A 25,231-nucleotide genomic window follows, 5' to 3' on the forward strand; every position below is an offset into this window, starting at 1 on the left:
CAAGGGATCAGAGGGATGAGGCGTGGTAGAGTAGACAGCATCTTGGGCTGTATCTGAAGGACTCTGGATTGTGACTCATGGGTCTTGGGTGTCCAGAGAAGGTGGGTCTTGGGTATTTGGTTTCAACCTGGAAATATGAATCCAAGGGGGGACAGAGTTATCAGGCAGTGAGAGCTTAGCAGCCGAGGGGGTGCAGAGAATGACTGGGTGTGGACCTTCCCATTTCTGGGTGAGAGAGGTGAAAGGAAAGGAGCGACACATAGCAGCAATTCACCGGAGAGTTCCACTTTATTAGGGAAAGGTGCTGGGTTATATAGGAAGGGGCATGAATTGATTGAGGTGTCACTTCTACGGGGCTGGTGGCTGTTGGCTAGGTGCTGGGATTGGGAGGGGGACGAGAGGTGATTGGGCTTCAGGTGGCGCAGGCAGGAACTGAGGACCCCGAAGAGAAGACAGAAATTTGCCATCTTACTGGTGGGGACCCTTCATTCCCCCCTTTCTCCTCTATGGGTTTGTGGACATTGCTTTCTCTCTGGCTGCTTCCTGCTGAACAGGGGCGGAGAAAGGAGTGAGGGCTTGAGGATTGGGAGGAAAGGATTGATAGGACTCCCCACAGTAAGGACGAGTAGATGTGGACTTCTTCAGGTTTGGAAATCAATGAAGGTTCCCTGTAACCACAGGTGGAGGACCTGTTGATTCCAATGGTGCCAAGAGGATATGGGTGTCAGGAGCCAGGCGTCTGTGGCCATTGTTTCCAGGAACAGTTTCCAGTGGAGAGAGGGGTCCATCTCAGCGTGTGGTGAGGAGGTCACGTGAGGGTGAGGGATCTTCTGTGGCCAGAAGCTGGTAGTTCCTGAGTAAAAACTGGTTGAAAGCTTGATTAGAGATTTTTCTGACTTGGGATTTGATTAACTTTATTATACAGGGTAAGAAGAGACAGGCAAGAAGAATGATTATTATGGGGCCTGCAATGGGCCAGAGCTAGGTGAGGAGGGGGTTTGTTAGTATTGACAAGAATGGGTTGGAATTGGAAGCAGAGTGGATACTGGAGGCAAGGTCGGTGAGTTTGGTAATGTCAGTTTCTACAATGCCAGATTCGTTGATGTAATAGCAGCACTCTTCCCAGAGGAAGATGCAGGTGCCGCCCTTCTCGGCTGTAAGCAGATCTAGGGCTCGCCGGTTTTGAAGGGTGACTTTAGCTAGCGAAGTGACCTGTCTTTGGAGAGAGGCTAGGGAATCGGCAGTGGATGTCAGGGCTCCCTCAAGTTTGGCGTTGAGATCTCTAACTGACCATAGAGAGTGACCCAAGGCTTCTCCCGAAAACCCTGCCCCAATGGCTGAGGTGATCAAAGAGCTACTGACCATGATGGGAAGGAAAGCAGCTCTTTTTGTGCACGAGGGCAAGGGAGGTTGGAGCTCAAGGAATTCTGCCATGCAGTAAAGTGTAAGCTGTGGGATTAGGGTGACGAGAATGCAGGGTGTATCGGAGTTGAGAGGCAGTGAGCTGAAAAGACTGCCATTACACCAAAAGAAGTGTCCCGGTTGCGTAAAAGTTTTAGAGCTAGAGGTAGGGGTGTAGATAGAGAGGCAGTGAAGTGCACTGAAGGGGGGGTGGAGTTGGGCCTACACAGTGGTGGATGGTGAGATTATCTGCGTATTCTGGTTCCCATAGGGGTATGTCTCCTAGGGGGCAGAAGGGTTGTCTTTCTGCATGGAAGGAGTAGTTGGAAATATTAAGGGGCACGGCGGCTAGCAGTGGGCGCTGTAGTGATGCACACAAGAAACAATTGGCTGTGTTAAGGGTGTGGTTGAGAAAGATGGTGGTGTCCTGAATGAGCTGTAATGAAGAGTAGGACAAATGGGAAGAGGGGCGGGGATAAGAAGATGAAGAGGTGCCGTCAAGAGTTTGGATAATGACTTTTTTGGAATGTCTGCTATCTGATGCAACTTGAGAGATCTGGGAATGAGAGGGAACATACTTTTGAGAGATATGAAGGGTACTGTGGGGGGTCGAGGACCTCCCGTAGTAAACTGAGGCTGTGACTTGGCAGCCCATCGAGAGTCCCAGGGATCTGGGATTGATAAGGAGAATGAGCCGTTCGGATATTTCATGAAACGGTTGGAGGAGTAATACTGTGGGTACCGGGAGTTACCCATGTAGTGAATGGTGCAAGACCAGTAGGGACATCCCCCGTAGGTGTCTGGCTATCACCTGCAATAGGCTTGTTTTTGGTTATAGAGGAAGCAGAGGTAGGGAGAATAAGGGTAGCTGCTAGTGAACACTTTAGTGGAGGGAGGAAAATGGAGGTATAAAGGCTCAGAGCAGCTTTTCAGAGGGCAGTCTGGTGTGGCAATGAGGACAGTAACTTTTGTTTGATGCTGTGTGTAAGTCTCTCTGACTTTGAATCGCCATACAAAGGAGGCTGGGGTGGTGGGGAAGATAATAGGAATGAGAGAAAAAAAGCGAGAGAGCAGTAAAGGAGGAAAAAGTCATGATTTGGGTATGGATGGCAAAGGGGGTGAACGGGATTTTGGAGGAAAGAGGACAGTAAAGTCAGGAGTCTGGAGGGAGGGAGAGTCTGTAAACTTTTGTAGGTTAAGAGATCTTTTAGGTGATGTGGGGACAGAATGGTAAGGGGTACCCTGAATGTCAGTTTATGAGCTTCTTTCTGCAAGAGCTGTCTAGCGGCTAATGCTCGTAGGCAGGGGGCCCATCCCCGAACTGTGGGGTCTAATTGCTTGGAGATATAAGCTACTGGGGCAAAGGATATTGGCCTAGGACTCCTAGAGCTTAACTGGACCTCTCATGAATGTATAATGAGAAGGGCTTCGACAAATCAGGAAGATGGAGAGCTGGGGCTTCTACAAGGGCTTGATGGAGCTTAATGAAGGAGTGTCGGGGTGAGGAGGATAATGGTTTTTTAGGGGGGCTCTTGCTGAGGTTGTATAGGGGTCTTGCCAACAGGGTGCAGGGAGAAGTTAGGGATCTACGTTCTAAAATATCTAGCTAGGCTTAGAAAGGTCCTAGAAAGGAAAGGATTTTTGTCTTGGTTTTGGGAATGGGCAGGTCAGAGAGGGGCCATTTTCTGTCTAAGGTAATAGACTTTCTTTGTTGAGATAGAAGGAATCTGAGGTAAGTGATAGGAGGGGAAGAGATTTGAGCTTTGACGGGGGATACTCGGTAACTTCTGGAAGCTAGAAGGTTAAGTAGGGAGGCAGTGTCAAGTTGAGACTGCTCCTACGAGAGACTGCAGAGTAGAAGATTGTCTATGTATTATAAGGTGGACTTGGAGTGATCATGATGAAACTGTTTGAGTTCCTGAGCTAAGACATGTCTAAAAATATGGGGACTATCTCAGAAGCTTTGTGGCAAAACTGTCCACGTGAGATGTTTAGAATGTCTTGTGTATGGGTCCGTCCAGGTGAAGATGAAAAAATCTTGGGAGCAGGCGTCTAGAGGGATAGAAAAATGGGTCTTTGAGATCTAGAACTGAGAAGTGGGATGCTGAGGCTGTATGGATTTGGAACTAAGGGATGGATATGGACAATGGCTATGTTGATGAGGCGAAGGTCTTGGACAAGGCAGAAAGATCCGTTGGTTTTTTAACAGCTATTATGGGGGTATTAAATGGGGAGTGAGTGGGTCTGCTTGAATGATGGGTTGGAGGCCTATGAGGGCTGAAGTGGTTAGGGGGTATTGGGCCTGACAGATATACTGAGAGGGGTCACAGAATTTGATAGAGGCAGGGGGACATAGGGCCATGGAGGGGCTCGTAATGTCCCAAACTTTGGGATTTACAGGGTGTATGAGGGCGGAACCGGAGCTTTCATTGGGTAGAGGGGGGTTGTCAGCTATGAGGGCCATCAGAAAGGGAGTACTGGGGGCTGTGGGAGTGGATATAGTTATGGAAACGTGGAGGAGGGAAAGGATGTCTCGTCCTAGTAAAGGGATGGGACACTGGGGCATAACCAGGAAGGAGTGGGAGAAAGGTAAGGGATTGTCTTGGATTGTGCATAAAAGGGTGGGTGGGGGGTTTAATGGGAAAATCTGTTTACCTCCTACTCTGACTATAGGAGTAATGGCTGGCGTGGTAGGGCCCCGGTATTCTCGCAAGACTGAGAAGGTGGCTCCTGTATCTAGGAGGAAGGAGATGGGGTGACCGTCTCCTGTTAAAGTAACCCTGGGCTCCTGTTTGGTAATGGAAATGGTCGGGCGAGAAGCCCCCGGGCCCCATCAGTCTTCTTCTGCCAGCCCCACTATGGCGGGCTTAGGATGGGCTTCGGGTCGTTGGGCAATCAGACCCCCAGTGGCCCTTTTTGTGGCATCTGGTGCATGGGGTGGTAGGAGATCTGGGGGAGGGGCACGCCCTTGACCAATGTCTCTCTTTTCTGCACTTGAAACAAGCTCCTGGGGGGGCTTGTTTGTAGAGGGACGCCCAGGTTGTGGTTTTATCAGCTGGACCAACATCTGGAAATTGGCCTGATCAGCTCTTTGTTTATGGCGTTCTTTCTCCTCCTCCCGGTTATGGAAGACTTTAAAGGCCACTGTTAGGATCTCAGTCTGTGGGGTAGCGGGGCCCCGTTCTAACTTTTTGAGTTTAGCCTTAATGTTGGGGTAGCTTTGAGCTAGGAAGTATGTCATAAGGACCTGTCTTCCTTCAGGCATTTCTGGGTCCAGGCTGGTATACTGTAATAGGGCTTCAGTGAGTCTGTCTAAGAACTCGGAGGGGGTTTCATCTCTCTTTTGAATTATGTCTTGGAGTTTTTGAAAATTGACTACTTTACGAGCTGCCTTTTTTAGACCTGCTATTAAGCAGGAGGCAAAAATATCTCGAGAGTGGAGACCCACGGCAGTGTTATAATCCCAGTGTGGGTCTTGTTCGGGGACAGCGGTGGGGCCAGGGGGACAGGTGGGGTCAGTCCTGTGGGTTTCGGTAGCGTGCGTTTTGGCGAAGTCCCAAGCTCGTCTACGCTCTTCAGGGAGGAGAGTATTGGCCAGGAGCATGAAAATGTCATGATGTGTGAGGCTGTAAGACTGAAGGGTCCACTGAAACTCCCTGATGTATGTCGTGGGATCAGTGGAAAAGGAACTTAGGCGTTTCTCTAGTTGGGCTAAATCTCCTAAATGCCTTTGGATCTTGCTACCTCCAGGAGGGGGGCGATAATTTTGGGAGACTCTCGGGACCAAGTCTGAGGGGGACTGAAGGGTTCTGGCTCAGTCTGTGGGGAAGTGACGTGGTCTAGCTGCGCTTATTCAAGCAGGTCCTGAAGTGCGGAAGGGGGGCAAAGAAAATAAAGAAAGATAGAATCAGACCCACGTGTTGCCAGCCTGCAGCCCAGCTGCTTGCCTCTGCTGCTTTAGTTAGGCTTGAACTCATGACTGCGGTTAAGAGTCCCATGCTCTACTGAGCTACAGCAGGGCTCCAGTTAATTGCTTATGAAATGCGTAAACAGAATGTTCTTTGTTCTCCATTCCTGCCACATCCGCAAGTGGGGGAAGGGCATATTTAGAAGCAGGGGCGGTGTTTCTACACATCTTTAAGGTCTCTCTATTTTCAGAGTGAAGTGTCTTGGCTCATCTTCGAGGACAAGATATGTTTTTGTGGACAGATAACTTCCAAGGACTGCACCGGTTGTTCTCTAGCTTGTGCTTTCCCATGCTGCGTTCATACATGGGGGAAGGTGCTTTCCCATTCTCCCTACAAACATGTGAGAAGATAAAGGCAGTCCCTAACAGGGGAGAAACAGGTGATGAGGGCAAAGACGGAGGAGGCCCCTGGGACCTAGTTAAAGGGGGGCTGAAAGGCTCAGGCTTAATCTGCAGAGAATGAAGGTGGAGGAGGTGAGATGGGGGAGGAGATGGTTGGGGAGGAAGGGAGAAGGGCTGTTGTAGGAGAAGAAGGGGAAGGGAGTGAACAGGAGGCTTCTGCGGGGGCGGCGGCTTCCAGGCTAGGAGAACTTGGGAGGGGGCGGGGAGAGGAGGAGGCGGAAAGCTTCGATATAGGGAATCTCCTTCCATTTTTTCAGGCGCTGGCAGTAGTTAAAAAGATCGCGAGTGATGTTAAGATCAAGAGTTCCCCCTGCAGGCCATTGGTTGTTATTGTCTAGGGGGTATGTCGGCCAATCTTGGGAGCAATATTTATGGAGAAGTTTTGGTTTTATATCAGGCGTCAGGGAGAGGGTAGCCAGATGCTTAAGCAGGCATTCAAGAGGTGAACTTTCAGGGAGGGATGAGGAGGCTCCCATGGCTGAAGGACAGAGAAGGAGACAAACAGGGGAAGATGAACGGAGATCCTCGGACTGGAAGCAGACCACAAGGAGACAAAGGGCTTCCCCGATGATCCTTGGTGGTCTGCGGACACTCGTATATGAGTAGGAATTTCTTAGGAAGTGTGGGTCGTAACCCAGACTTCCCTAAGAAGACAGAGTGCCAGAGTCACGAGGTACCTAGCGCTAGGCGTTTTCAGCGGACTAAGCAGAATGAGGGGGGGAAAAGGGAGCATTCTCATCTACAAAGGGGTCACCTCGTTTATGGCTGTTGGAGGGGGGTGCCTGAGAGTTGGCTGTAGCCGTGAAGGCCTGAGGCGGGGATTTATGGCTTTTGGAGGAGGGGTCTGAGGGTCCGCCGCAGCCGTGAAGGCCTGAGGCGGGGAGCGTTCCCTCCTCATCCCCGAGCGTCAGGGCCTTGCCGGACGATCACGGTCAATGGCACTGCGATAGCTCAGGGAAGAGTGGCCCACTCTGGGGGGAAAACTTACCTAAAGCCCAGAGAGGAGTGGTGAGTGTTATGAGCCAGCGCCGGAAAAAGAGGACGATGGCAAGCTGCTGCTGGTGTTGCGGGGAATACGGGGCCCAGTTGGGGTGTCCCATCTCCTGGTTTTCGGCACCAATGAAAGGAAAGGAGCGACACATAGCAGCAATTCACCGGAGAGTTCCGCTTTATTAGGGAAAGGTGCTGAGTTATATAGGAAGGGGCATGAATTGATTGAGGTGTCACTTCTATGGGGCTGGTGGCTGTTGGCTAGGTGCTGGGATTGGGAGGGGTACGAGAGGTGATTGGGCTTCAGGTGGCGCCGGCGGGAACTGAGGACCCCGAAGAGAAGCCGGAAGTTTGCCATCTTACTGGTGGGGACCGTTCAAGAGGGCCGATCCTCTGGTGGCTTATAAAACAGTAGTTGGCTGTGCTGTAAGACAGGAGGATTTTGGGAGGCAGATGGATCAGGAAAGAGCCAATCCTGATATTTCCACAATTCAGTGCGGAGGAGAGAGAGTAGTGGAAGGGCCATATTGGGAGGAATTGGTCCTTTGTGGGAAGGGAGCCCCGGGGGTAGAATCGGGTGGCTGTACATGATCTCAAAGGGCGACAAGAAGGAAGGTTTCTTTGGGAGGGCTCGAATGCGGAGTAGAGCTACGGGAAGTAAGCGAACCCAGTCAAGGTGTAGTTCTAGAGATAGTTTGGTCAGGATGTCTTTTAGAGTCCTATTGGCTTTTTCTACTTTTCCCGAAGCTTGTGGTCGATAAGGACAATGTAAATGCCAGGGGAGCGAGAGCGACTTGGAGAGGTTCTGGATAACTTGGGCAGTGAACTCAGGGCCATTATCTGATTGGAGGGAAGTGGGCATCCCAAACGTAGGAAAGATCTGGGTGAGGAGGATAGAGGCAACCGCGGACGCTCGTTTGTTAGTGGTGGGGAAAGCTTCGACCCATCCTGAAAATGTATCTACTAACACGAGTAGGTATCTGGTACGCCGTACAGGGGGCATGTTAGTGAAGTCTATTTGCCAATCTGCAGCGGGGACATAACCCCTTGCTTGATGAGCCGGGAAGGGTTGGGCCTTGAGGCGGGTATTAGGGTTAGTGCGTTGGCAGATGGTGTACTTGCAAGTGATTTGGTTAAGTAGGGTTTTGTCTTCAGGAGAGAGAGGAAAAAAAGATTGTAAAAAATGGATCAAGGATTGGGGACTGGGATGGAACATATCATGTAAGAGGCAGAAGAGAGACTCTTTTTCCTGGGAGCAGAGGGTGTCTTGTGATAAGGCTAAAACTGTAAGGGCAGATGGATTGTTGTCTGGTGTGTCTTCTGATAGGGCAACTGACCGGGCTACTCTGTTGGCTCTGTTGTTACCTCTTGCAATGGGGGAGTCATCCTTTTGATGTGATTTGCAGTGGACTATGCCTAGTCGGTGTGGGAGTTATGAAGCCTCTAGAAGTTTAGTAATTAAGGATGAATTAGTTATGGAATTTCCTTTTGTGGTGAGGAGGTCTCTTTCTTTCTATACTGCCGCGTGAGACAAGAGAATGTGGAATACGTACTTGGAGTCAATGTACAATGTGAGAGACGTGTCCCGGGCTAGAGTGCAAGCTCTGGTGGCTGCAATGAGTTCGGCCTGCTGATTGGTTGTACCAGGAGGTAGGGCTCGTGCCTCAGTGACATCTTCGAGGGACACTACTGCATATCCTGAGTAGTGGGTGCCCTCATGTTTAAAGGAGGACCCATCAGTAAACCAGATGAGGTCGGAGTGTGAGAGGGCTCCTTTGGAGATCGTGGAGTGGCACGGAAGGAAGTTGTGAAGGGCTTCCAGGCAATCATGCGAGGGAGTATGAGGAGAGTAGGGTAGAGGAAGAAGAGCGGCCGGATTCAGGGGCTGGCAGGGGAGGAAAACAATGTTTGGATTTCGGAGGAAAGAGGATAGTAAGGTCAGGAGTCTGGAGGGAGGGAGAGTCTGTAAACTTTTGTAGGTTAAGAGATCTTTTAGGTGATGTGGGGACAGAATGGTAAGGGGTGCTCCAAATGTTAGTTTATGAGCTTCTTTCTGCAAGAGCTGTCCAGCGGCCAATGCCTGTAGGCAGGGGGCCCATCCCTGAACTGTGGGGTCTAATTGCTTGGAGAGATAAGCTACTGGGGCAAAGGATGGGCCATAATATTGGCCTAGGACTCCTAGAGCTTGACTGGACCTCTCATGAATGTATAATGAGAAGGGTTTTGACAAATCAGAGATGGAGAGCTGGAGCTTCCACAAGGGCTTGACGGAGCTTAATGAAGGAGTGTCGGGGTGAGGATGATAATGGTTCTTCAAGGGCGCCCTTGCTGAGGTCGTATAGGGGTCTTGCCAACAGGGAGAAGTTAGGGATCCACACTCTAAAATACCCAGCCAGGCCTGGAAAGGAAAGGATTTCTGTCTTGGTTTTGGGAATGGGCAGGTCAGAGAGGAGTCATTTTCTGTCTAAGGTAATGGACTTTCTTTGTTGAGACAGAAAGAATCCAAGGTAAGTGACAGAAGGGGAAGAGATTTGAGCTTTGACGGGGGATACCCGGTAACCTCTGGAAGCTAGATGGTTAAGTAGAGACGCGGTGTTAAGTTGAGACTGTTCCCACGAGGGACTGCAGAGTAGAAGATCATCTACATATTGTAATAAAGTGGACTCAGGTGATCATGATGAAACTGTTAGAGGTCTTGAGCTAGGACTTGTCCAAAAATATGGGGACTATCTCGGAAGCCTTGTGGCAAAACTGTCCAAGTAAGTTGTTCAGAATGTCTGGTGCATGGGTCCGTCCAGGTGGAGGCAAAAAAATCTTGAGAGGAGGGGTCTAGAGGGATAGAAAAAAATGCATCCTTGAGATCTAGGACTGAGAAGTGGGATGCTGAGGCAGCGATCTGCGATAAAAGGGTGTATGGATTTGGAACTAAGGGATGGATAGGGACAACGGCCATGTTGATAAGGTGAAGGTCTTGGACAAGGCGGAAAGATCCGTTGGTTTTTTTAACAGCTAATATGGGGGTATTAAATGGGGAGTGAAGGTGTCTGAGGTAATTTTTGTTTAAGAGATCTTGAATGATGGGTTGGAGGCCTATGAGGGCTGAAGTGATTAGGGGGTATTGGGCCTGACAGATATACTGAGAGGGGTCATGTAATTTGATAGAGGCAGGGGGACATAGGGCCATGGAGGGGCTTGTAATGTCCCAAACTTTGGGATTTACAGGGTGTATGAGGGCAGAACCGGAGCTTTCATTGGGTAGAGGGGGGTCGTCGGCTATGAGGGCCATCAGAAAGGGAGTACTGGGGGCTGTGGGAGTGGATATAGTTATGGAAACATGGAGGGAAAGGATGTCTCATCCTAGTAAAGGGATGGGACACTGGGGCATAACCAGGAAGGAGTGGGAGAAAGGTATGGGATTGTCTTGGATTGTGCATAAAAGGATGGGTGGGGGGTTTAATGGGAAAATCTGTTTACCTCCTACTCTGACTATAGGAGTAATGGCTGGTGTGGTAGGACCCCGGTATTCTCGCAAGACTGAGAAGGTGGCTCCTGTATCTAGGAGGAAGGAGATGGGGTGACCATCTACTGTGAAACTAACCCTGGGCTCCTGTTTGGTGATGGAAATGGTCGGGTGAGAAGCCCCCGGGCCCCGTCAATATTCTTCTGCCAGCCCCACTACGGCGGGCTTAGGATGGTGGTTGTTCATCCAGCCTCCCCTTCGGGTGGTTGGGCAATCAGACCCCCAGTGGCCCTTTTTGTGGCATCTGGTGCATGGGGTGGTAGGAGATCCGGGGGAGGGGCACGTCCTTGACCAATGTCTCTCTTTTCTGCACTTGAAACAAGCTCCTGGGGGGGCTTCTTTGTAGACGGGCGCCCAGGTTGTGGTTTTATCAGCTGGGCCAACATCTGGAAATTGGCCTGATCAGCCTTTTGTTTACAGCGTTCTTTCTCCTCCTCCCGGTTATGGAAGACTTTAAAGGCCACTGTTAGGATCTCAGTCTGTGGGGTAGCGGGGCCCCGTTCTAACTTTTTGAGTTTAGCTTTAATGTCGTGGTAGCTTTGAGCTAGGAAGTATGTCATAAGGACCTGTCTTCCTTCAGGTGTTTCTGGGTCCAGGCTGGTATACTGTAATAGGGCTTCAGTGAGTCTGTCTAGGAACTCGGAGGGGGTTTCATCTCTCTTTTGAATTATGTCTTGGAGTTTTTGAAAATTGACTACTTTATGAGCTGCCTTTTTTAGACCTGCTATTAAGCAGGAGGCAAAAATATCTCGAGAGCAGAGACCCGTGGAGGTGTTATAATCCCAGTGTGGGTCTTGTTCGGTGACAGCAGTGGGGCCAGGGGGACAGGTGGGGTTAGTCCTGTGGGTTTTGGTAGCGTGCGTTTGGGCGAAGTCCCAAACTCGTCTATGCTCTTCAGGGAGGAGAGTATTGGCCAGGAGCATGAAAATGTCATGATGCGTGAGGCTGTAAGACTGGAGGGTCCATTGAAACTCCCTGATGTATGTCGTGGGATCAGTGGAAAAGGAACCTAGGCGTTTCTCTAGTTGGCCTAAATCTCCTAAGGAGAAAGGGACGTGAACGCACACGATACCTTCGGATCCTGCTACTTCCTGGAGGGGGGCGATAATTTTGGGAGGCCCTCAGGACTGGGTCCGACGGGGACTGAAGGGTTCTGGCTCAGTCTGTGCAGGGGAAACAGGTGATCGGGGCAAAGCTGCAATAATTTTGGGAGGCCCTTGGGACCGAGTCTGAGGGGGCAAAGACGGAGGAGGCTCCTGGAACTTAGTTAGAGGGGGGCTGAAAGGCTCAGGCTCCATCTGCGGGAGGGGGGGAGGTGAGGGGTAGGGAGGAGGGGGGGGGGAGGGGGGGGAGGAGATGGTGGTGGAGGGAGGGGAGGAGGGCGAAGGGAGAGGACGGGAGGCTTCTGCGGGGGTGGAGGCAGCAGCGGCGGCAGTGGAGGAGGAAGGGGGAGGAGCTGTTGTAGGAGATGAAGGGAAAGGGAGAGGATGGGCGGCTTCTGCCGCAGGGAAAGAGGCAGCAGTGGCAGCGGTAGAGGAAGGGGGAGGGGCTGTTGTAGGAGAAGAAGGGGAAGGGAAAGGACAGGAGGCTTCCGCCGCAGGGAACGAGGCAAAGAGGAAGCAGCAGCGGCGGAGGGTGGAGGGGTTGTAGGAGGGGGAGGGGCCGAAGCGGGAAGTCTGTATGGCAGAGGCTCATCGGCCGGGTCAAAGGTAATCAAAGAGGGACTGGGAGTGTGTGGAGGGGAGGGAGACGGCTTGCAGGCTAGGAGAACTTGGGGCGGGGAGCAGGTGGTGCAGAGGCTGGAATTTTGAGCTAGGAGGTGAAAAGCTTCGATATAGGGAATCTCCTTCCATTTTTTCAGGCGCTGGCAGTAGTTAAAGAGATTGCGAGTGATGTTAGGATCAAGAGTTCCCCCTGCGGGCCATTGGTTGTTATTGTCTAGGGGGTATGTCAGCCAATCTTGGGAGCAATATTTACGGAGAAGTTTTGGTTTTATATCAGGCATCAGGGAGAGGGTAGCCAGATGCTTAAGCAGGCATTCAAGAGGTGAACTTTCAGGGAGGGATGAGGAGGCTCCCATGGCTAAAGGACAGAGAAGGAGACAAACAGGGGAAGACGAACGGAGATCCTTGGACTGGGAGCAGACCGCAAGGAGACAAAGGGTGTCCCCGATGATCCTTGGTGGTCTGCGGAAACTCGTACACGAGACAGAATTTCTTAGGAAGTGTGGGTCGTCACCCAGACTTCCCTAAGAAGGCAGTTTGCCAGAGTCACAAGGTACCTAGCGCTAGGAGTTTTCGGCAGACAGAACAGATTTCAGCGGATGGAACAGAAGGAGGTGGGGGGGGGGGGAAAGGGAGCTTTCTCATCCGCAAAGGAGTCACCTCGTTTATGGCTGTTTGGAGGGGGGCCTGAGGGTCTGCCGCAGCCATGAAGGCCTGAGGCGGGGATTTATGACTGTCGGAGGAGGGGCCTGAGGGTCCACAGCAGCCGTGAAGACCTGAGGTGGGGAGAGTTCCCTCCTCGTCCCTGAGTGTCAGCGCCTTGCCGGACGATCACGGTCAATGGCACTGCGATAGCTCAGGGAAGAGTGGCCCACTCTGGGGAAATTTTGCTTAAAAAGTTTACAGAGGGGCGGAGCCAGAATGGCGGCGTGAGTAGAGCAGTGGAAATCTCCTCCCAAAAACACATAGAGCTATGAAAATATAACAAAGAAAAATCTTCCTAAAATAGAGACCACAGGACACAGGACAACATCCAGACCACATCCACACCTGCGAGAACCCAGCGCCTTGCGAAGGGGGTAAGATACAAGCCCCGGCCAGGCGGGAACCGAGCAACCCTCCCCCCGGCTCCCGGCGGGTGGAAAGAAACCGGAGCGGTTTTTTTATGGCGAGTGCTTTTTGGAAGCCTTAAAGGGACGCGCCCCCGTTGCTAGGGAGGCAGGGTGGCGGGACCGGTGAGCAGGTGCCTGGGACCAGCGCCTGAGGACAAAGAATATCCCGCGTTTCTCCCTGCGGGACCAGCGGGCGGGTGCCTGAGACCGGCGCCTGAGGACGGAAGAAATCGCGCGTTTTTCCCCTTTTTTTCTCTTTTTGGCGAGCGCTTTTTGGAAGCCTTAAAGGGACAGGGACCCCAGTGCTAGGGAGGCAGGGTGGTGGGACCGGTGAGCAGGTGCCTGGGACTGGCGCCTGAGGACAAAGAATATCCCAAGTTTTTCCCTGCGGGACCGGGGGGCAGGTGCATGAGACCAGCACTTGAGGACAGAGGAAATCGCGCGTTTTTCCTCCCTTTTTTTTCTCTTTTTTGCGAGTGCTTTTTGGAAGCCTAAAAGGGACAGGGACCCCAGTGCTAGGGAGGCAGGGCGGCGGGACTGGTGAGCGGGTGCCTGGGACCGGCGCCTGAGGACAAAGAATATCGTGTGTTTTTCCCTGTGGGACCGGTGGGTGGGTGCTTTTTGGAAGCCTTGAAAGGAAAGGGACCCTGGTGCTAGGGAGACAGGGCAGCAGGAACAGTGAGCGGGTGCCTGGGACCGGCACCTGAGGACAAAGAATATCGAGTGTTCCTTCCCTGCGGGACCGGTGGGTGTGTGCTTTTTGGAAGACTTGAAAGGACAGGGACCCTGGTGCTAGGGAGACAGGGCAGCAGGAACAGTGAGCGGGTGCCTGGGACCGGCACCTGAGGACAAAAAAAAAAAAAAAATCACGTGTTTTTTCCTTTTTTTTTCTTTCTGTTCCCTCTCTCATTGTTGCTGTTGTTGTTTTGGTTTGGAGAGTGCTTTTTGGAAGTCTTAAAGGGGCGGGACAGGTCACTTAGACCAGAAGCAGGGAATCTGGGGATCTCTGGGAACTCTAACCCCCTGGGCAGCAGGGAGCACAGAGGTCCCTTACGGAGATAAATAGCCCCCCGGCCGCTCCCTCTCCAACGGGGCTCCACCATTTTGGAGGAACAGCCCCAGCCAGGCTAAGCCCACAGCAACAGCGGAGATAAACCCCAAAGCAACTGGGCAGGAAGCAGAAGCCCTGTCTACGCACAGCTGCCCAGCACAAGCCACTAGAGGTCGCTATTCTCCCAGGAAAAGGCCACAAACCAACAAGAAGGGAAGCTCTTCCAGCGGTCACTTGTACCAGCTCTGCAAACTATCTCTATCACCATGAAAAGGCAAAACTACAGGCAGACAAAGATCACAGAGACAACACCTGAGAGGGAGACAGACCTAACTAGTCCTCCTGAAAAAGAATTCAAAATAAAAATCATGAACATGTTGACAGAGTTGCAGAGAAAAATGCAAGAGCAATGGGATGAGATGCAGAGAAAAATGCAAGAGCAGTGGGATGAGATGCAGAGAAAAATACAAGAGCAGTGGGATGAAGTCCGGAAGGAGATCACAGAGGTCAGGAAGGAGATCACAGAAGTGAAACAATCCCTGGAAGGATTTATAAGCAGAATGGATAAGATGCAAGAGGCCATTGAAGGAATAGAAGCCAGAGAACAGGAACGTATAGAAGCTGACATAGAGAGAGATAAAAGGATCTCCAGGAATGAAAAAACACTAAGAGAAATATGTGACCAATACAAAAGGAATAATATTCGTATTATAGGGATACCAGAAGAAGAAGAAAGAGGAAAAGGGATAGAAAGTCTCTTTGAAGAAATAATTGCTGAAAACTTCCCCAAACTGGGGGAGGAAATAATCGAACAGACCATGGAATTACACAGAACTCCCAACAGAAAGGATCCAAGGAGGACAACACCAAGACACAAAGTAATTAAAATGGCAAGGATCAAGGACAAGGAAAGAGTTTTAAAGGCAGCTAGAGAGAAAAAGGTCACCTATAAAGGAAAACCCATCAGGCTAACATCAGACTTCTCGACAGAAACCCTACAGGCCAGAAGAGAATGGCATGATATACGTAATGCAATGAAATAGAAGGGCCTTGAACCAAGGATACTGTATCCAGCACGACTATCATTTAAATATGATGGCGGGATTAAACAATTCCCAGACAAGCAAAAGCTGAGGGAATTTGCTTCCCACAAACCACCTCTACAGGGCATCCTACAGGGACTGCTCTAGATGGGAGCACCCCTAAAAAGAGCACAGAACAAAACACACAACATATGAAGAATGGAGGAGGAGGAATAAGAAGGGAGAGAAGAAAAGAATCTCCAGACAGTGTATATAACAGCTCAATAAGCGAGCTAAGTTAGGCAGTAAGATACTAAAGAAGCTAACCTTGAACCTTTGGTACCCACGAATCTAAAGCCTGCAATGGCAATAAGTACATATCTCTCAATAGTCACCCTAAATGTAAATGGACTTAGTGCACCAATCAAAAGACATAGAGTAATAGAATGGATAAAAAAGCAAGACCCATCTATATGCTGCTTACAAGAAACTCACCTTAAACCCAAAGATAAGCATAGACTAAAAGTCAAGGGATGGAAAAACATATTTCAGGCAAACAACAGTGAGAAGAAAGCAGGGGTTGCAGTCCTAATATCAGACAAAATAGACTTCAAAACAAGGAAAGCAACAAGAGATAAAGAAGGATACTACATAATGATAAAGGGCTCAGTCCAACAAGAGGATATAACCATTCTAAATATATATGCCCCCAATACAGGAGCACCAGCATATGTGAAGCAAATACTAACAGAACTAAAGACGGAAATAGACTGCAATGCATTCATTGTAGGAGACTTCAACACACCACTCACCCCAAAGGATAGATCCACCGGGCAGAAAATAAGTAAAGACACACAGGCACTGAACAACACACTAGAACAGATGGACCTAATAGACATCTATAGAACTCTACATCCAAAAGCAACAGGATATACATTCTTCTCAAGTGCACATGGAACATTCTCCAGAATAGACCACATACTAGCTCACAAAAAGAGCCTCAGTAAATTCCAAAATATTGAAATTCTACCAACCAATTTTTCAGACCACAAAGGTATGAAAGTAGAAATAAATTCTACAAAGAAAACAAAAAGGCTCACAAACACATGGAGGCTTAACAACATGCTACTAAATAATCAATGGATCAATGAACAAATCAAAATAGAGATCAAGGAATATATAGAAACAAATGACAACAACAACACTAAGCCCCAACTTCTGTGGGATGCAGCGAAAGCAGTCTTAAGAGGAAAGTATATAGCAATCCAGGCACACTTGAAGAAGGAAGAACAATCCCAAATGAATAGTCTAACATCACAATTATTAAAACTGGAAAAAGAAGAACAAATGAGGCCTAAAGTCAGCAGAAGGAGGGACATAATAAAGATCAGAGAAGAAATAAACAAAATTGAGAAGAATAAAACAATAGCAAAAATCAACGAAACCAAGAGCTGGTTCTTTGAGAAAATAAACAAAATAGATAAGCCTCTAGCCCAACTTATTAAGAGAAAAAGAGAGTCAACACAAATCAAGATAATCAGAAATGAGAATGGAAAAATCACGACAGACTCCACAGAAATACAAAGAATTATTAAAGACTACTATGAAAACCTATATGCCAACAAGCTGGAAAACCTAGAAGAAATGGACAACTTCCTAGAAAAATACAACCTCCCAAGACTGACCAAGGAAGAAACACAAAAGTTAAACAAACCAATTACAAGCAAAGAAATTGAAACAGTAATCAAAAAACTACCCAAGAACAAAACCCCGGGGCCGGACGGATTTACCTCGGAATTTTATCAGACACACAGAGAAGACATAATACCCATTCTCCTTAAAGTGTTCCACAAAATAGAAGAAGAGGGAATACTCCCAAACTCATTCTATGAGGCCAACATCACCCTAACACCAAAACCAGGCAAAGACCCCACCAAAAAAGAAAATTACAGACCAATATCCCTGATGAATGTAGATGCAAAAATACTCAATAAAATATTAGCAAACAGAATTCAACAGTATATCAAAAGGATCATACACCATGACCAAGTGGGGTTCATCCCAGGGATGCAAGGATGGTACAACATTCGAAAATCCATCAACATCATCCACCACATCAACAAAAAGAAAGACAAAAACCACATGATCATCTCCATAGATGCTGAAAAAGCATTTGACAAAATTCAACATCCATTCATGATAAAAACTCTCAGCAAAATGGGAATAGAGGGCAAGTACCTCAACATAATAAAGGCCATATATGATAAACCCACAGCCAGCATTATACTGAACAGCGAGAAGCTGAAAGCATTTCCTCTGAGATCGGGAACCAGACAGGGATGCCCACTCTCCCACTGTTATTTAACATAGTACTGGAGGTCCTAGCCACGGCAATCAGACAAAACAAAGAAATACAAGGAATCCAGATTGGTAAAGAAGAAGTTAAACTGTCACTATTTGCAGATGATATGATACTGTACATTAAAAAACCCTAAAGACTCCACTCCAAAACTACTAGAACTGATATCGGAATACAGCAAAGTTGCAGGATACAAAATTAACACACAGAAATCTGTAGCTTTCCTATACACTAACAACGAATCAATAGAAAGAGAAATCAGGAAAACAATTCCATTCACCATTGCATCAAAAAGAATAAAATACCTAGGAATAAACCTAACCAAAGAAGTGAAAGACTTATACTCTGAAAACTACAAGTCACTCTTAAGAGAAATTAAAGGGGACACTAATAAATGGAAACTCATCCCATGCTCATGGCTAGGAAGAATTAATATCGTCAAAATGGCCATCCTGCCCAAAGCAATATACAGATTTGATGCAATCCCTCTCAAATTACCAGCAACATTCTTCAATGAATTGGAACAAATAATTCAAAAATTCATATGGAAACACCAAAGACCCCGAATAGCCAAAGCAATCCTGAAAAAGAAGAATAAAGTAGGGGGGATTTCACTCCCCAACTTCAAGCTCTACTACAAAGCCATAGTAATCAAGACAATTTGGTACTGGCACAAGAACAGAGCCACAGACCAGTGGAACAGATTAGAGACCCCAGAAATTAACCCTAACAGATATGGTCAATTAATATTTGATAAAGGAGCCATGGACATACAATGGCAAAATGACAGTCTCTTCAACAGATGGTGCTGGCAAAACTGGGCAGCTACATGTAGGAGAATGAAACTGGACCATTGTCTAACCCCATATACAAAGGTAAACTCAAAATGGATCAAAGACCTGAATGTAAGTCATGAAACCATTAAACTCTTGGAAAAAAACATAGGCAAAAACCTCTTAGACATAAACATGAGTGATCTCTTCCTGAACATATCTCCCCGGGCAAGGAAAACAACAGCAAAAATGAGCAAGTGGGACTACATTAAGGTGACAAGCTTCTGTACAACGAAAGACACCATCAATAGAACAAAAAGGAACCCTACAGTATGGGAGAATATATTTGAAAATGACAGATCCGATAAAGGCTTGACGTCCAGAATATATAAAGAGCTCACACGCCTCAACAAACAAAAAACAAATAACCCAATTAAAAAATGGGCAGAGGAACTGAACAGACAGTTCTCCAAAAAAGAAATACAGATGGCCAAGAGACACATGAAAAGATGCTCCACATCGCTAATTATCAGAGAAATGCAAATTAAAACTACAATGAGGTATCACCTCACACCAGTAAGGATAGCTGCCATCCAAAAGACAAACAACAACAAATGTTGGCGAGGCTGTGGAGAAAGGGGAACCCTCCTACACTGCTGGTGGGAATGTAAATTAGTTCAACCATTGTGGAAAGCAGTATGGAGGTGCATCAAAATGCTCAAAACAGGCCTACCATTTGACCCAGGAATTCCACTCCTAGGAATTTACCCTAAGAACACAGCAATCAAGTTTGAGAAAGACAGATGCACCCCTATGTTTATCGCAGCACTATTTACAATAGCCAAGAATTGGAAGCAACCTAAATGTCCATCGGTAGATGAATGGATAAAGATGTGCTACATATACACAATGGAATACTACTCAGCCATAAGAAGTGGAAAAATCCAACCATTTGCAGCAACATGGATGGAGCTGGAGAGTATTATGCTCAGTGAAATAAGCCAAGCGGAGAAAGAGAAATACCAAATGATTTCGCTCATCTGAGGAGTATAGGAACAAAGGAAAATCTGAAGGAACAAAACAGCAGTGGAATTACAGAACCCAAAAATGGACTAACAGGTACCAAAGGGAAAGGAACTGGGGAGGATGGGTGGGCAGGGAGGGATAAGGGGGGGGGAGAAGAAGGGGGGTATTAAGATTAGCATGCCTGGGGGGGAGGGAGAAAGGGGAGGGTGGGCTGCACAACACAGAGAGGACAAGTAGTGACTCTACCACATTTTGCTAAGCTGATGGATAGTAACCGTAATGTGGTTGTTAGGGGGGACCTGATATAGGGGAGAGCATAGTAAACATAGTATTCTTCATGTAAGTGTAGATTAAAAATTAAAAAAAAAAAGAAAGAAAGAAAGAAAGAAAAGGGGGATTACTCCTTAACAGGATAAAACTATTGGTAAATCAAAGATCAACGCATGCTTTAAATATCCTTAATGTTGATCACTTAAAGGGTGTCAGATGATCAGCTATGGAGGTACTCTTTTCTGATAATATTCCTTTCTCTTAATTAAAAAAAAAAAAAAGCAGTTACTGTGTGCTGACCTCCAATGAGTTCTGCACAGTGGTATAGAGGGCATGTCAAAGTGTGGGCAAAGGGTCTGTTTGTTTCTATGCAGAAGATCAAGGCCTAGCTTGGATACCCAGAAAATGAACTTAGATATGATATGAGGAGGAGCTTCCGGCATCAGCACTCTCTGGAGGACTTGTGCCGGGGGATGATCATCAAAAAGCCTCCACAGGGATCCAGACGATGGTGCGGTTGTGGCTGCATCCAGCCCACCGTCTCCTGGACTTGCCATAGGAATGAGGAGGGAGATGTCTAGGCTGGCATGTGCATACAGTGAGACAACGAATTTGACCGGATCTGTACTGTTGGAACTCAACCAGGAGTTGGGAGGGGTGGAAGTTGTAGCACTCCAAAATCTCATGACTATAGACTATCTATGGTTAAAAGAACATATGGGATGTGAACAGATCCCAGAAATGGGCTGCTTTAATTTGTCTGATGGTTCAAGTACAGTTGGACAATATCCATCATATCATAGATAAATTTTCACAAATGCCTAGGGTGCCTAAATGGTTTTCTTGGCTTCACTGGAGATGGATGGTAATTATAGATTTGCTTTGTTTATGTCACTGTATTCCTATTATGTTAATATGTGTGTGCAAATTAGTTAGTAGTTTAAAACCTATACATACTTAAGGTACTATACAAGAAGATATGTCAAAGAAATAATCAATCCTCCCATGTTTCCTTCATATGCTACATCTATAGCTTTTCTTCTTCCTTCCTAATTACAACCCTTAAATAGAATTCATGCCTCATATCGAATTTACCGAGTATCATAATTCCTCCAGGTGGTAAAGATACCTCGAGACAAGTGCTGGGCATAGAAGCCACAGGGCATAAATCTGCAAAGAAGTAAAAAGCTAACCTTTTCAAACAATATGGCTTCTCTCTCACTTACCAACTTTACATCTCCCTGTATGGCCCCGGAAGATGACTGGTTAGCCAGAGACGGGTAAGATTCCTCAAGGGAGGAACAACCTAAGACAGGCACAGTCGCAGGGGGGCCATCAGGTGAGAATTTGGGGATCAACAGAGGTGAGGCTCACCCCCCCTGCTTTGGAAGAAATCTTCTGCATCCGTGGATGTCTTGCTGCCCATGTCTAGCCTGGATTAAAAATTAGTCCATAGGCACACACCTGATCATCTGATCATCTACATTTGCCTTCTTACAGCACTAAACTATGTTTTCTACCTTTATCTTGCATCTACCTACCACTTCAGCGTTTTATTAAAAATAATAATAATAATAATAGGAGAAATGTGGGATCAACATATAAATCAAGTACAAAAATCAAACGAATATTCATATTTGACCTGATTGTTTATAGGTCATAATGCATGATCAAAACCGAAAGTTTCTGTGATGAATGCCCTTGTACTGTTCACCATGTAAGAATTTATTCACTATGTAAGAATTCGTTCACCATGTAAGAACTTGTTCGTTATGCTTCAGAAGATTGGAGACTGACGAGAATTAGGCTTGAGATGGATTAATGATTGTACATTGAGCGTTGACCCCCCTATACTGAATTTTATTGTTGTTAACAACCATTTGATCAATAAATATGAGAGATGCACTCTCAAAAAAAAAAAAAAATTTACGGCGTGAGGCGGGGGTTTATGGCTGTTGAAGGAGGGGCCTGAGGGTCCGCTGCAGCCGTGAAGGCCTGAGGCGGGGAGAGTTCCCTCCTCGTCCCCGAGCATCAGGGCCTTGCCGGACGATCACGGCCAATGGCACTGCGATAGCTCGGGGAAGAGTGGCCCACTCCGGGGGAAAACTTACCTAAAGGCCAGAGAGGAGTGATGAGTGTGATGAGCCAGCGCCAGAAAAAGAGGACGAGGGCAAGCTGCTGCTGGTGTCGGGGGGAAGACGGGGCCCAGTTGGGGTGTCCCGTCTCCTGGGTTTCGGCACCAATGAAAGGAAAGGAGTGACACACAGAAGCAATTCACTGGAGAATTCCGTTTTATTAGGGAAAGGTGCTGGGTTATATAGGAAGGGGCATAGGGTGATTGTGGTGTTACTTCTATGGGACTGGTGGCTGTTGGCTAGGTGCTGGGATTGGGAGGGGGGCGAGAGGTGATTGGGCTTCAGGTGGCGCCGGCGGGAACTGAGGACCCCGAAGAGAAGCTGGAAGTTTGCCATCTTACTGGTGGGGACCCTTCATCAGCCACACACACTCGATCTCTGAAAAATGCCCAACCACCAGGGCAGTACTTATAGCCCAATTTTCCCACCTTGGCTCATGCACAAGGTTGCCTGGTTGCCGCGGTGCCTGCGTTTTCTCCCCTGCATCAGTCACGCTGTCTCCGCACAACAGTCTCGGGTCTCCCCTCGGCTTCCGTGTGAAGGTGAGATGCCCAGACTGAGCGGGCCATCCAAAGCCCGGTGGGACGCGTCTTCCCACTCCACTTGGGCCCCCACCTCACACAGGCAAGAGGATCCTGGAAGAACCCCCAAATTGTGAGAAACACACTCACTGGTCCAAATTCAGTAAGAGGACACAGAGACAAAGAGAACAGCAGAGTGAGGCTTTAATGACGGTCTTGCAAGATCGGGTGTCCGGTGGGCAGGCACACCTGGGGAGTTTGGCGCCAATAATTTATCTCCTAGTGCGCGAGTCCCTCCCCTGGTTCCTCATTGGCTGAGCACTACAGGGTTCACAGTCTTACCCGAATGTCGCCTAAGCCCATTACATCTTTCCTTTACATTTGTTTTATTCTTACTGGTAGGTTTAAAAAACTCAAACAGGTATAGCCAGGCCCTTATCAATTCCCCACCCCCACTCTCAGCCCGAGCAGCTTCCACCATGTGGCCCTTTGTTAATACCTTACTGTTAAAATGTTTAAACATCCTAGTGGGAATAAATCACATTTAGGTTTTATACTCTTTCCTAACAAGGTTTTCTTGGAGAGCATGGAGTCTGCTGGTACAAACTGTCACCTACCTCTTGGATGGGTCTCTTAGGCAGCGTGAGATGGGCAGGGCGTCCCAGCCACGCATGGAGCCACCTTGCTGATGGGGCTGCAGTCCGGGGTCTCTTCTCCTGCAGGAGCCCTTGGCGTAATGCTGGCCTCTCTGGCAGGCGGCGGCGGACTGGCAGGGAGGGGATGGGCTTCCAGGGCTTCACTTACTTCATGGGTCTCCCTTGAGCCTGCTCTAGATGGCACTGCAGGGGGTGGCATCTTCCCAGGATCATGGGGAGCCCAGAAAGCAACCACTTTTCTCCTTAGAGCCATGCTTGGTACACAAATACAACAGATACAGAGTTGAACTTACCTGATTGAAAAAAGGTGGGGCTTAGACCCAGCCTACTGACTTTTGAGACTACTCCAAGGCCCCCAAATTGAATTTCTGACAATATATAGAACTCAGTTTGAAAACATCTGATTGTAGCCCATTACGTATCTCTTCTCTCCATTTTCTTGATGTGATTACTTGTATCACTAAATTTTTCATTCTTTTAACTTTGTACTGGGTCATTCATTGGTAAATCCTGTATCCAGTTAGGGTCTAATAACATTGGACCGTGAAGAAAGTGCATAGAATCTTTGCAAACTTGTAAACTTGACTGAAAAGGCCAGGAATAAAAAAGCACCTAAGGTATGTTTGCATCTATTGAAGGTTCAGAAACCAGGAAAAAAAAACAACGATGGTGATAGAAAATACAAGTCACTAGCTTCAGGACAGGGTGCTCATTAAGAGAGCACAGGGGAGCCTTCCTTTTCCCCCAAGGTCCTATTTTCTGCACATTGTTCCAGCTTTGATCCCTCCTGTTTGTTCTGTAACTCTTGGCATTCATTAATAATCCAACACAATAGCAAATAAGTAGGTGGAAACAGACATGATTGCCTCTTAGCTAATTTTAAAGGGAATGCCTCTGTTTTGTAACTTCCCTGTTTAAAGAGAACCATGCTTAATTTTATTCCTATGGATCAGTCAATTCCTTATTCTGGAGTCTTAAAAATTTAAAGATGCATTTATAATTATCTCATATTATATTTGAGATGCCATCTTAATTTTTTCATGTTAAACACTGGTGGACAGATGTAGGATTGCTGTCTGCAGATAAGTGAGGCACTCTTACTGGCGGCACTCAGTCAACTGTTGTTTAGGCTCAGTTGGATCATTCACCTTATATATGTCATTCTCTGAACAGCCAATGTATTTCTGTGTATGCAGAATTTAGTAAATGATGCAATTTAAAGGAAAAAGAATAAACTCTCCATTTGTGATCTCAGTAATTTTTACTATTCAATCGACCCCATTGGACCGCCTATAAAATTAAATTTTAATGGATTTTTGTTTTTTCACCTGGTTTGAGTAACTAAGCTATGTCCTCTGATATCTCATTGCTGAGAAATATCAGAAAGTCTGAGTGCTGGTGAAAACAGAAGGCTTGGAGTGTTCATTAAGAATGTATGGACCTGCTACAGGTCCCGCAGTTACATTAATTATCCGAATGTGTAAGAACCTGGACTTTGCCAGGGACTAATGTTTTTCTGCCCCCTGCTAGTTCCAGTTGGAATCTCTTGTTTAAACATAGTCCAAGACAAAGGCATCAGGGTAGAATTGTTATGGAAGGTCCCCTTAAATACAAAATAAGCAAAAATAAATAAAAACATGAAACACTTGATATGTACACATAGTCAAATAGTCAAAAAGCAGAAAGTGTTCTGACCCTGTGTAAGATTTCAGATCTACATTGTTTTGCCCATTATGTCATTTGAACATCATGAAAACTCAGCAGTATTTCACCCAGAATGTAAGATCCTCAAATGTTAAAGTCCAATCCTGACCCTTGTGTGGGAGTGGCCACCCCCCGTGGCTGGTCACTGAGCAGCCACAGCCACAGGTCCTAACAGAGTACTGCTCAAAAGGCAGAAAAATCTAACACGGCCCATCCAAATGGAAGCAAGCTGACAAAGGTTTAATATTCCATGGTCTTTTCATATAATCTTGTCCATGTAGGCACTGGGATTTTCCCTGCTGGCACCAGAGAACTCTCGCCTGGTTCAGGCAAAAACAGACACATACAGGGGAACTCACGTAAGAACACACACACACACACACACAGGCTTGCACAGAAGGCTTCTGGACCAGGGAGCCCAGACGCACCCGGGATTCAGTGCAGGGCCTAAACAGAGTCACTCTTTTCCACATGAACAAAACGGCACAGACTCTGAGCTCCCCTCTCTCCAGCCCCTTCTCACCTACGCTGGGCATCTCTCCCAGGTTGGGGCAGCCATAAGCAGACATGCTAGTCATGGGGCCTCAGATCTACCGCT

General features: G+C 47.6%; 1 protein-coding gene across 1 annotated transcript in view; it reads right to left on the reverse strand.

The window, feature by feature from the left end:
• Positions 1 to 397: 397 nt before the first annotated feature.
• KCNJ12 (potassium inwardly rectifying channel subfamily J member 12) overlaps positions 398 to 25,231 on the reverse strand; it is an 83,115-nt gene continuing 58,281 nt past the window's right edge. Inside the window, exon 2 of the transcript XR_012130405.1 lies at positions 398 to 864. The gene's annotated coding sequence lies outside the window, so the exon portion shown is untranslated. The remainder of the gene's footprint in view (positions 865 to 25,231) is intronic.

The sequence above is a fragment of the Manis javanica genome, chromosome 4 (assembly GCF_040802235.1).
Source record: "Manis javanica isolate MJ-LG chromosome 4, MJ_LKY, whole genome shotgun sequence".
NCBI classification, from domain to species: domain Eukaryota; kingdom Metazoa; phylum Chordata; class Mammalia; order Pholidota; family Manidae; genus Manis; species Manis javanica.